The sequence below is a fragment of the Dryobates pubescens genome, chromosome 2, assembly GCF_014839835.1.
Source record: "Dryobates pubescens isolate bDryPub1 chromosome 2, bDryPub1.pri, whole genome shotgun sequence".
Taxonomy (NCBI): Eukaryota; Metazoa; Chordata; class Aves; order Piciformes; family Picidae; genus Dryobates; species Dryobates pubescens.
Window position 1 is genome coordinate 27,610,131 of NC_071613.1, and position 13,798 is coordinate 27,623,928.

At 41.3% G+C, this 13,798-nt stretch overlaps 1 protein-coding gene across 2 annotated transcripts in view; it reads left to right on the plus strand.

Annotated features, from left to right (window-relative positions):
- KLF7 (KLF transcription factor 7) overlaps positions 1-13,798 on the plus strand; it is a 412,385-nt gene that overhangs the window by 73,854 nt on the left and 324,733 nt on the right. The window lies entirely within an intron of this gene.

The window sequence follows — 13,798 nt, forward strand, 5'->3', positions numbered from 1 at the left end:
TCTAGTGAGAAGAAAAATGCTACTGTAAGGATGGGATGAAAAAAAAAGCTCAGGGTAATAAAGATTGATCACTTGATCTGTCATGGCCTCAGATAAAACTGTGAAGGTACAGTTAAGAAGCTAAGTTGGTTTTGTGGCTATGATACAGTATCATATTATTGTGAGGAGCCATTTATCTATTTTTGCATTTGTGAGTCATTTAGGCAGTCCCTTTATGTGAGTGAAAATATGTTTATTTTCCCACTCCCTGCTGTTGTGTGTTCTGTTAGTATCACAGCAGTTGAAATAGATGGGCATACTAGACAGTATTTGGTGCTGAATTTGTTTTTCAGGTTTCTTTTTCTTTTCTCTTTCTTCTTTAGGCAGTTTTCATAAACCAGTTCAAAAGACCCCGGGGCACTTTTAATACAAGTTTTCCTCAGGTTTTAAAATATAGGCATTACCTCTTCAATAATAATCCACAAGGGTGCAGTGACCTATGTGAGGTCTGTGATGTCTTATATCCCTTTCAGACAAGATAGAGGTGACACTGTATTTCCCAAGCTTTCTCAAACAAATCAGAAGTGGCCACAGTTTCAACTGCTTCTATTTGACTAAAAGAAAAGGAAAAATAAAAAAATCAACAAACCTAGAAATTGTCAAAAGAGAAGCTAAAGTGAAAAGTAAAAGGAATGTTACTGTGAGAAATACTAGCCCCTGACCACTAACAAAAAATAGCATTTCCCCCTCCCTCACTAAGGATGTTCCTGGTAGCTGCTGCCACATATGCTGTTCCCCCTTTCCTCATGGCAGAAAGTAGTGGGACATTGGTGAATGTAATAATTTTTATGCTGTCCATAACCTCTGGGCTTCATTTGGATTTTAGTAAAGTATGGACACTCCAAGCAGGGATCTGGTGTCATGTCATGCTAGTCACTGTATGTGCAGACTATAATGAAGGTACTGAAGAGGTTATTATCTAGAGAAATGAGGCACGACAGGTTTGCAAAGGAAATCAGTGGGAAAAATGAATGTGAAGTGTTTCCAGCAGAGCTGAGCAGTTCCCAGCTGAGGGAGGTAACAGACAAGAGCTCAGAATCCAGGAGCTGGAGACAGAAGACCTAACCTTCAAATCTGACTCAGGTGTGCTCACTCATGTTGAAATGATGGGGGATAGAAACACCATACTTGATGGAGGTGCCCTCCCCTTGATGGGGGCAACGGGATTGTACTGGGGGCTCCAGGCAGTTACCTGTGGGCTCCTGAAGTCACATAAGCTGAGTTGTGCCATTACTGCTGTCTGTAGCAAAGCGGGATGGCACTGAAAATTATATCCTCTTTACATCCTCAGCCAGCATGACCCAGTTATCTTGCAGTAGACATCAATCAGGATGTTTGCCTCTGACTGTGACTGAGCAGCAAGCCTGCTCTAGTGCCCCTGACTTGGCTCTTGTTTTGCCCCCAATTTGTCTCCCCATTATGTGTCACTATTTCCTTGTGCTGCGTACTGTCTACGTGACAAGGTGTGTGCACGGTGTAAGAGGTGCTGTCTTTGTTTTAAATGTCACTATCATACCCTGTCCAACATGGCTCTGACCTCTTGGTATTGGTCTTAAGAGCTACATAAATAGAAATTAATACATAAATCCCCACACCTTAACAATAAAAGAAGGGTTGGCTGGTCGTGACCCCATGACACATATTCTTACCCTTCCTAGGAGTCTTCAACCCTGTATTGTCACTCTGTGATGGAACTCATATTACCATGTTTAAAATGTAACCTCACCAGATTTCTCCTTGTGGGAAAATGCCTCTGTTTCTTTTTTCTTTCTTGATCATATATTTTGGTTCACATACTGAGGGCAGCAATTTTGAAAGGACATTAATGGTCTGTCATTTCATACATGCTTCATCAATGAAAGTACCAACTGTTCCAAAGATCCACTGGACGGTAAGCAGGTGCTATGTAAGTGCAAAGAGCTGCATAGACTGTTCTGCTGGCTGAGGCAAATGGATAGGAAGACAGGAACAAGCTTCCTGGAGAGGGAATTTGAATCTGAAAAGGGAATCGCAGAAAGGCTGATTAGGCACTGGAAGGGACTGCCCAGGGAGGTGGTGGAGTCACCATCACTGGAGGTCTTTAAGAAAAGGTTGGATGTGGCACTTGGTGGCATGGTTTAGCTGACTGTGGTGTTGGGTCATAGGCTGGACTTGATCTCAGAGGTCTTTTCGAGCCTCAATAATTCTGTGATTTTGTGAAAAGAACAACCACAGGGAGCAAGAAATAGGAGCAACAGATTGGAGGACAGCTATATTGGTGTCAGTCCTACTTTCCTAAAATGCAAAGAAGATGTGTCAGCATCTACAAATAAGTGCAAATCCAAGACATGAGAACTTACCCCCTTACTGCTTTGTGCTGGTGTTACCTACTTTCTAGTCACTTTGTTCAGCTGACGAAACAAGCCTGGTAAAATGTGTCATATGTCTTCCCCACGAACAAATCTGCAACATCGTAGTGTTTCTAATCTAGGGTGTCATTTTCCTCTGGTGTTACTAGCAAAATCAGTGCTATCATCTTCTGAGTCATCTTGTACAGCAGCAGTTTTTGAAGGTGTTCTGCTTTCCAATGCTGCATATCTTTTAATAAGTCTTTTCCTAAAATCCTGAGACCCTAGGAAGCCAATTTATAACACATCTCTTTTTAAATGAAAGTGCCAGAAACCCACATATTCAACAAGCTTGATATTAAATTCTTAAACCTGTGGCCAAGATCCTAAAAATAAGCAGCAGAATTTTCAAGAGTGATGAAATCTAAAGAGCTTCAACACCACATCAAGAAACAATGTATTCAGTCCTTTTGAAAAGCCATAAAATAACAAAAGACAGGGCTTGTGATGCAGCTCTCAGTTTTCTAACTGCTGTGAAGTGTTTTACAGCATTTTACACTGGTTTCTCTTCAGAGTGATACCCACCCACTGAGGGACTGCACCATGGTCCAGAAATTTTCAGCACCTCTTATTGTTGACCTATTCTCTTGGCTGCAGTTTCACCTTCTACAAAATGAAAGGTGGGGATGAAGGATAAAAATGTAAGGGAGAAAGAGGAAATTATGGTGACTAGATTTATGAAGCAGATTGAGATTTCCTGAAGCAAACAGGACAGAAGAGCCAGGAGCTCTTCTAGTTTTCTGGTCTAGAATATGTACACATAGGCTTGACAGTGCCTCCCCAGGAAGAAGAGTCCCTCAATTCATTCCTATGTTTACACAGAGATGTAATTATAATTATTATAAGACTCCACAGCCCTCATGTAATGACAGGGAAATTGCTGCTCTTTTATATGTCATATAACCAATCCTCTGCCTCATAAGTCATTGCCCAGTGACCTTGTTGTGCTGAAGAAACTTCTGTTGCTGTATCCAAACCATAAAAATTAAAGCTATACTAACTGGCTTTTGGAGGCCAAACTGTGGCTGTGCTTGGAAAATTACTTCCCTGGAAACTCCTTATACTAACAAAGTATGCTCCTTCCCTGCAGGCAGATCCTGGGAGGCAAGAGCATTCAGAATTCCGTGACTTGGGATCAGAGTGGCAGAACTGGGCTTTGGTTTTTTTTCATGGTTAGTGGTCTCCTAAGCAACGAAATGAGTAGGAGGAAAAATAACTAGGCTAACAACAAAACTAGGGGAAATCCCAGCCTGAGTCATTGTAGGAAAGGGAATTAGCAGCCCCTCGAGCCTTGTGACACTCAATAGAAAAAATGGTTTGAGATTGTCATCCTGTTACATGATAAAGATGTGCTTAATGGGTCTTCCTACCTGTAGAACAAAACTTCTTCCTTGACTCACCTTCTGCTTGGCTTTAATTAAAAAAGCAGTATTCCAACAACTGAAGAGGGAAATAGTCTTATTTTCAGCAGGAGCTACATTCACATTGCAACCATATTTTTGCCAGACTAGCTTTAAATGGGGGAAAAAATCATGGCAATTTCTGCAGGTTTGTTCTGGGCAACTTATCCCAGATTCTCACCAGTCTCACACTGAAGAGCTTCTTCCTAAGATCCAGTCTAAATCTACTCTCCTTCAGCTTAAGACCATTCCCTCTACTCCTGTTGCTAGACACCCTTATGAAATGACCCTCAACAGCCTTGCTCTAGGGTCCTTCCAGGTGTTGGAAGGTAGCTATAAGGTCCCCCCACCAGACCATAGAAGATTTGTTCCAGTTGTGTGATGATAGTGGCTCTGATTGTGTATGACTGCATATTATATGGCTTCTCAGCATTCAAGCTCCTTTTCTAGTCATTCTCTTGTGGTTTGGTTTAGGCTTTTTCATGTTGGTAATGCAATTGAGTAATTTATGTCTAATAATCATCATCATTTTCACAGAAAACAATAATTCTATAAAGCAGCATAATTAATAAAGTCTAGTTTCATCTGAAATTGTGTCTCTGCCCACATACAGTCTATAACCCACTTCTCCTCTATTTCCATCATAAGTGTGCCAAAAAACACCCTCTGTTTGTTTCTGCTCTTTTCTTGGAATGACCTCCCCTGCTCTTTTCAAACAAGACTTAATTACTGACCACATCACACCCCCCTTTCCCACTTAAAGTCACTAATGTGGAGTCCATACACCATGTAGCCACCTTGTTTTTTACAGAGCTCGTAGGAACTTCTTATTTTTGTGACCTCTTCCATATTGTTAGTTTGGTTGAAGGCAGCCATCTGGTTCACGACTTAAGGAGAGGCTGAGAGAGAGACAGTATGATCTCTCAGGCCTTATTTCTTCAGATAAAGAGGATAAAACCATAAGGTAATTAGAACCCAAGTCTTTATATCTATGGACATAAAGGGTTTTAGAATTATCTGGGGTTTTAGAATTGTCTTTATCCCATACAACTGATGATTTTGCTGAGGAGTTATTGTGTCTATTCACACTTATCCTCTAATCATTACATTTTACCATCATCACTGAGGACAATAGAAATGTTTTAGTATAATGGTTAATTTGTCTAGTTGGCTGTAAGAGACTGGGAACTGCATTTAACCAGGGCAACAATTCCCTTCTTTTTTAAAACAGCCTGGAATTTTCCAGTGACCTTGTCTGACTCTTGATACTTCTCCCATACTGTTCCCTGTCTTCTAAATTGGCATGTGTTGCCAAAAGTGCCTGCTGCCCAAGGAGTGGATGGCAAGGCTTCCTGTCAGGCTGTCAACATAGTTCTTTTAATCGGTCAGGGATTTGTTGCTGAATGAAAGAAATCTCCCCCAGACATCTTTGAAGTGAATGGTCTCAGCAGAATTCCCAACCCAAGTTGCCGTGGGAAACTAGGTAAAAAGATTTTAGAAATCAGGCTCTGGTCTCAAGCACATTTGGGTTTACAGGGTCAGATCCAGCATTGCTAAGGCCAGGAGAAGTTTGGCTATGGACTCAGTGAGTGCAGGATTAAGCCCATTGCCTCTTAGCTACCATGGTGACAAGTACCTTAGAAATTTCTGAGGCAATGCTGGTGTGCTGGACAAATTTCACACAAATTTGGAATGGTCAGTACAGCAGGTTTAACATAGCCATTTATAGTCAACTACTTTTTCTCCTAAAATGTATTAAATAATATATACATATTTTTATATTATGGAGGTACATTGTGGCTCTTCAAGTTCTCTTCTAGAAAAAAATGACTGCTCACCAAAGAAGATTATTTCTCTTTTAGCAGCTTCTGTTTACACCCTCATGTTTGGAAAATGATGCTGTTCTTCAGTGAAGAGCCCTCTGAGACACTCTTGAGTTTTCTGCAAGGTCAGAACACCTCACCTGCTCACTGCAGTCTGCTCCTGACATAGTGTTAATATTCTTGGTGGATATTTCTGTGGTGGATGTGTCTGTGCATTTTGAAGCCGAGGAAGAGGTGGATTCAGTAATTTCATGGAGTACTGTAGAGTACTACAGCACCATGTCAACATTTGGGTTTAGTCCTTTAAGTGAAATCTCCTGCACTTGATATTGAAATCAAAGGTCTGCCTCTCAAAGAAAAGTGACCTTTAAGCTGAGTGTATTTCACTAGAGCACTTGTTAAACACACTATCAAATGCTTTTCATGGCTTTTCTGTAGAGAAGCAATAGGAGAAATTTGCACTTCATTACTAGGAATATTGTGTAAGAGAAATGTGATGGGCAAAAAGCATTGATTAGCTCTAGGACGCTATGTGGTTTCAGAATAGGCCTGTGCCTAGAAACAATTTCTCTTCCTGTGGAGCCATTTTTAATTTTGAAGTTCTGTAGCTCAGTTTGAATGCTACAGATTCATGAATAGGTCACTGACTGAAACTCCAACGATCTGGGCCCACTCTGTGTTCTGCAGTACATTTTGCTGGGTACTCTTACCAAGCTGGTGTTCTTTCTCCTTAGTTTACATGTGATTTGTTGAGTAGATTCTCTTGCTACTGAGTGTATAACTTTCAACAGCCCTGTTTGCCTCACTGGAGGTATGACAGTCACCTAAAAGGTATGACTTTTTCTGTTTAGAAACTCCAAATAATTCTCAGTAGGTATCATTGTGTTTGATTGTACAGGGAAGTTTAATAAATGATGTCTCTCCGTGCAAGTTTACAGTATGAGAAAGTTCCAATTTAGCCTATTTAGAACATGAATTATTCTTTTCTTGTCACTTTTGCATCAACATAGCCCTTCTGAGAGGACCTTCACCTGGGAGAGGATGGAAGAATAACAGCTAGATCAGTAAGACTGACTAGACTGCCTAATTTGAGTGATCTTAATTATGGAGTAGGTGTAGGATTAGAACAAGCTTTGTCTCAACAGCTGTATTAGGCTAGAGAACTGAAATATAATTCCTGATTTTTTTTTTTGTGGAAGATAGGAAAACAGTTCAGTCTTCTGCTAATATTTTTAAAAGCATACAATAGATTTAACATCAGATTCCTTGTAACCTGGACATTACAGATGGGGGTGGGGTGGGGAAAAAGGTACTTCATGGATGTCTTATTCATCCAGTCTAAAGAAAGGCACAATTTCTGGAAGTTAGTCTTTTTCAGTCCCTGGGACATAGTGGGTCACAAGGTAGATAATTAATGGGTGAAGCCAGAGGCTGTCTCTGGATCCTTGAGAGTCCATGGGATACACAGAAGTAACTAAGACAAGTAAGACCTGCTAAACCAAAGAAATATATATATGTATATATGTGAAATATATATTTCCTACACTGAGCAGAGTCATATATATTAGAAAACATTGAAAACTGAAGGTAAAAGTACAACTCCATACATTTCCATGCCCTTTAAACAGAATAGGGCTCCTACCAATCTTTTGATCTGTTCTCCTGGCACACACAATGACAGTCCCACATGCAGATGGAGCCAGGGGAGTTTTACTGTATTTAAAAAAAAACACCCCACAAACACCAAAAAAAAAAAGTGCTGAAATGGCTTTTGGATTCACTACTTCTCCACCCCCATCATTATGTTACTTCTTTCCATTTCTTTGCTGCTTAAATTGTATGACATTTCTCCCACTTGTAAGATATATGCTTTATTATAACATTTCTCATGCACTAAAAAAAGTGCTAAGTCACATAGTTACCAGACTGGAAGAACTACCCTTCCTCCAATTGGCTGAGCCATCATGTAATAGCCATCATGTTAACTTTAAGTATAGATTATTATTATTGAGCTTGTATTAGCTTGGCTGTTTGCCCAGCATATCCTTTATAACTCAGGGTCGCAGAAAAAATGAGTAATATTCTAATCCTACACAATAAGACATGAGATCAGCGTGATGAAAATGACCTTAGCATTTGAGAATCCTTTAAATTTGTCATTTTAAATTAAATTTGAAAATAGTTTAGATTGCTTTCCATGAATAATTGTTATTAATCTTTATTCCTTTTCTCTCCCCTTCCCAAGACTATGATTGATTCCCAGTTGCTCAGATGCTAAGAACATCTTTGGATAATGTTTTTGGGATTTAAGGCAGTTACGAGTTTATGAAACTAATGGGGTTCTGTAGGTAGCAAACAAAAGACAGCTGGATACATTTTTCCATACACAAGTAGTTTGATACCTGTCTCTGAGATGCATTTTGGCTGTGCACTCTTGTACAATCATTTCCTCAGTCGAATTACATTATCCTGATGTGGGATGGTTTGTCCCTCCTGAGCACAGCCCTTTTATAATACTTCCTAGTCAACTGTTTGACACAGAGCTGTTTTTTTCCACATTTCTACCTCTAGGTAATGATCCCCCTAAGTGTTTTCAAAAATCACACCATAATTGGTTCAGGTCAATGTCACGGGTGAAAAATTGATGAAGCAAGCAGCAGTGAATTCAAACAGTTACAATATCCCAAGTGTTTGACCATGAGGGACACTGTTTATCCTAAGGAAGATTCATGTTTCAAGTAGAAGCTAAAGCATAAGAACCCTTCAGACCAAATGAAAAAAAAAAATCCTTAATTTTTTCCTAACTAGGTTGCAGCATGCAAATCTAAAGAATATGAAGAAACAGTGATTGAAGTGAGAAGAGATAATTTAAAGTGGCCTTTTTTCCATAGACTGATGTTTTTCTGTTTTATATTTAGAAACACAACAGACATTAAACACAAACTTACTTGTTGTGTGTTAGGTGATAGAAGCGGATGGGGCATTCTTACCACAACCAGTTGGTTGACCTGCCCTGCACTAGCAGTAAATGACCCCAAAAATCCCGGTACTGCAGTCTCAGAATGGAAACTTCTATTATGTGATTCTGGCAAGTAGACTTTTACACCTAATTATCACAGAGTGTGCTGCCCACTCCTGTGTTCCTTGCTGTCTGGTTATGCTTGTGGTCAGTATCTTCCTCATTAGGTTTAGTTCTTCTGCCCTGTGCCTCACTGGTCAGAGCTAAGTAACACCCATTGGTAATCCTTTTCCTGATCAGCCCTCTCCAGGTATGGATGTTTGAGAACAGGAAGAGTTTGTATTTTCAAAAGAAGGGCTGTCTCTTTTAGACACTCATGCAGAAGAAGCTAAAGCTAGGGAAAATGACATTATTCGTTCGTCTGTGACCTACCCCTTTCCTCTTTCCCACTGCTAAAGCCAGTGTTACTTACATCTTTGTCAGCAGAATAAATTTCCATCATTTTCACAAATGCTCTTCCTTCTTGTCTCAGTCCAGAGAGGGAAAGAGACTCAAGTTCTTTTGAATATTCCTGTGTTGTGAAATTAGAGGCACAAACGAGGCCAAAATATCAACAGCTAGATTATTTATTACATAAATAAAGTGGAAATAAGAAGGGGAGAGGGAGAAAATAGAGAGGAAGAGAGAGAAGAGGAAAGGAATTATATTACTACACCCCTCATCACCACCCCCCCAAGACAGTTTGAGTCTGTGGATGAAAGGTGCTGCAGGAGATGTTGGGTCTGTAGAGAAAGGGTGCTGAGGCTTTGGCTGGAGAAGAGATGTGGTCCTCTGGGCAGCCTCTTCAGCTCCATGAGTTGCAGCAGGCGGAACTTAGGACACGGAGAGAGGGTTCAGTCTGCTTCTTCCAGGCTCCACGTCCTCTTTTCTCTGGAGCAGCTTTTTTGTCCCGGGCTTTTCCTTCCTTCTCAGCGGCATGGTCCTTCTTCTGTGTTTTCCTTCACCTCCATTTTTCTCCTGCGTTTTTCTTCCTTCAAGCCAGTAGTTGCTCAAGTCTTTTATACAGTTTTTAGTCCATAGCTATGTGTCCAAGGATTGTCCCTCAGGAATTCAGGGGCCAGGAAATCATCCTTAGGTAAATATCCAGGTATCGTTCCCCAGGAAATCTTTCTGTGCAATCCTGTGTGTTTAGGCAGGGGTCAGGATGGGGGGCAGGCGGGGGCTTCGCCTTCTCCTTCTCCATCTACATGCCCCCACACTCATTATACATCAGGAAACAGGTGGTGAATCCATTGTCTCACCATCCTCCCTTGCTGGGGTATCTGATGGCTGGAAATGATCTTGTCCTGAAGGCGTGGTGGCTGGGTCCTTGGGCCATTGTTGTAGGCCAGCTGCAGTCCAGTGTCATCACGATGCCATCACGAGGTGATTTGCATCCAGGATTGGTAGACAGGATTCCTACATGATCTTTGCACCTTCCTTCCAGTGGCTCTGCCCAACACATATTGTCTGGGCAAGCAGCAAGTGATTTTATCTTTGTTGAGTCACTCAAGGAGGGACAAGCTTTAGTCTCTCACACTCCTCTAGAGATTTTCCATTGTAGTTGGTACTAGGCAATCCTAACCACCTCTCCCTAAATTACAGCACCTTCATTTGAAGCATTCCCACACAACAGAGCACAGCTGTGATGGGATGTACCTCGGGTCAAGACTGAGAGTTTTCCACTTAGAATAGAGTCTGCACAAAATAATAATGTTTGAGTGGGTTTCTGGAGCATAAGCAGTTTATCAGGCAGCAACAGCTTGCATTGCAAGTGCTTCCCTAGAAAGGTCAATTGACAGAGATGTTTTCCACACTCCCTTCAAAACTGTAGGTTTTTGCTCTTCCATCATATGATGCTCTAAGAAATGAGGCTACACACATTCATTTAATATTATAGTTCCCCTGTGATTTCTCTACTTTCCTTAATGAGGGCAGAGATGCTAACTTGTTAGGAGCCTGAGGACTGTATCAAATTAACATAGCATGGAGAAGAAATTAACAGAGAGAGGAGCTCCTTGCATGAAATGGAATGAGATCACTGAAGGCTTTTTCTTCAATCTTTATTTTTGTATTGCAAACAAAATGGTAACAAGAAAAATATAGAAAACTGTTACTCAGAACTGGGATGCCCTTTTTATTCAGTAACCTGAATGACCAAAAGTGATTAATCCTTTACAATGTTAATTATATAATAAAGCAAACATAGTGTGGGTGTTTAACTCCAAGAAAGAAAGGGAAGAGGCATGGGTCTTGGTAAAATTATTGTGGAGAAACAACAATGAATAAAAGAATCGTTTAGCTTTGCATGATAGCTTAAAGTTTTGCCTATTCCTACTGTTATCACAGTAGGATTATGACACATTATGGCCTAGATCAGTGGTCTGTGAGGTGGGGGGGGAACTGGCTGACAGGCCATACCTAGGGTGGTAGCCAAGCGTTCTATCTCAGCCTGGCAGCCAGTCAGAAGTGGGGTGCCCCAGGGATCGATATAGGACCCAACACTATTTAGTATCTTCATAAGTGACATGAATGCTTGAATCAAGAGCATCCTATGTAAGTTTGCAGACAACACCAAAACAAGTGGGGAGGTTGACACTCAAGAAGGGAGAGCCACCATCCAGGAAGACGTGGACAGGCTAAATGAGTGGGCTAGCAAGAACCATATGAAGTTCAACAGCAACAGATGTATGATCCTGCACCTGTGTGATTCTGTGAAATTAGGCTGCGGCTCTCTGTATAGTTCATCATAAAGCAGAACCTGACAAGGGTCAGAGAAAGCAACAAAGGAATGCAGGAGAGAAAAAACAGGCAATGGATTCTTGAAATAAAGGAAGGTACAGTAGAAACATCCACATTATGCTTTTCTTTAAAATTTTCCTTTGCAAAACACAGTTGATAAAATCCACCCTCTCTGCAGTGGTTTTTGTCAGCCATACATATCACTCTTTTACAAGCATAAAAGCTACACAGAGAAGTCAGCAGCTTGGGAGGATAGAGCCCATGTAATGCTTGTGGAGATCAGTTTGCTGCAGCCTTGGCCTTTTAGTGGTTGTGGCTTGCTTGTGCAATGATAGTTTCTAAAAGGGGCTGTAGGAACTCACTGCAAGGTGGCTGCTCTGCAATGGCAATGGGACAAGGTGCTGCTTCCACAAAACCTTCATTTGTGGTTTCGCTGTGCAAAGTGGGTGAGTCATTGCTGGCAGAGATGTAAGCCCAGGCTGCTGATGATAGCAGACTTTGAGATGATTATTGCCAAATATCTCGTTTCTTTTCTGGCAGTCTTCCTCTCTGCTACTATGATTCTTGACTGCTGAGAATGCTGGAGGCTAAATCTCCCTTCATCCCCCTGCCTAGGTGCCATATGCAGGAGTATCTTCCCCTGCCTGATGGTGATTAACTTTGGGACACACTTAGTTGTATCCTGTAGCGATAAACAATTTTATCAAAACATATACAAGATAAATAAAACCAATTCTCTTCCTTCCCAGTTCTAGGCAGTGCAATGTCTCTGAATCCACTAAAGAAGCCCTGGCTGGCAGAATTTTGTAGCAGTGTAGTCATGGGTTAGTTTTGGAAAGCGCTTGGTGGCAGCCCAAGCTTAGGTTGGCTTTGGTGAGGTGAGTGTGTGGGCACCAGTCCCCAGACGGCACTGCCATCTGCTGCTGGTGGCACCGGGGGGCTTCACTGCCATTTGCCAGCAAATGGCTACCAAATACTTGTGGTCAAACCCTACTTGCTTAATGACAGCTCAGAGTCACAAGACAGATGGACTTCTCTCATTTCTTATGGTTCCAAAGACACAATATACAAACACAAAGGCTTACAAGTGACATCCTAAACTAAACATGTTTGGGAAGTGATGATCCTGTGAGAAGTGCTAATTAGCGACACCTTCTGCCACAGAGCCCAGCAAGAGACAGATGACACTGTAAATGGTTGGTCTGGAAGGACTATGAGCTGGGGAACCTGCAGGAGTTAGACAGATTTAGCTACAGCAGTTGGTAATAATCTGTGGAGAGTGAATACAGGAGCTGAGATTTGTTGTCTAATGCTACAGCCAAAATGACAATAAGATGTTTTTTGGAAAAACAACTGTGAGGTTTATATATTTTTTAAAAACAATATCATGGTCAACTGATATGCATCCTTCTCTTGGCAGCACTAAAAAAGAACTAGACAAAAGAATTTTCCAGGTTCTTCCATGGACCCTCTATGAGATCTTAGTCAAATTACTGAGTTTTCCTGTGCCTGTACTTTATAACTTGAGGGCAGTAATATTTCCATCTTCTCAAAGTCCTTCTTTATGTGTGAGCTTTCTGGCTCTTAATCTGCATTCACCATCACTAATCTTCAAGCAGTTGGCAGGGGGGTGGGGAAACTCCATTCTCTTCCTCAAAGTGGGAAATATTTTGTTGAAAATCTCTGGTTAGAATACTTTCCATTTTCAATGGGAATTTGCTAAGAAAATCAGAGATTTCACTGATTTTTTTCCCCCTGGACTCTTTATTTTTCTATCACAAAATCCCAAACCAAACCAACCAAACAAAAGTGTGCTATTACCTGTAATAGCCTAGCCTGGTGGATTCACTTCTGGGATGTAGGACTCCTGTATGTAAAATTGGACAAAATACAGGCTAAAATAGGTCTTCATTTCAATGATTGCCCTTCACCCTTCGGTGTTGGCTGTAGCAAACCAGAACCTCTTTCCTTGGAGTTTCCTTTCAAGTGGCTCCTCAGGTGGAGAATCCTTGCTTATTGGGCTGAATGAGAACCTTTCCTCAGGCACTCCACATAGCTTCCAGCTTTGCATGAGGAGCCCAGGCAAGTCCCTGCAGGCTGCAGGTTCCTACAAGTGGTGGAGAGCCATGCAACCAGGTTCCAGTCTCTCTACAGAATCATCCCCAGAGGATTAAGGTGGTTGGTAGGAAAGGCACCCTTTTGCAAAGAGAATTCTTTTAATGTACCACCTATAATGAAATCCCTGAGGAGTCTGACCTTAGGAGAGTATTTGTTGCCACTGGTCATATCATTTTGAGTTGAGGATGTGAAGCTGACAATGCAAAGAAATTGGTCTCTGCTCTGTACTGAAGGAGTAGCACCTCATCTTCATCTTCCTTTCCCCTTTCCTTTTTGTATTTTTTAAGAATT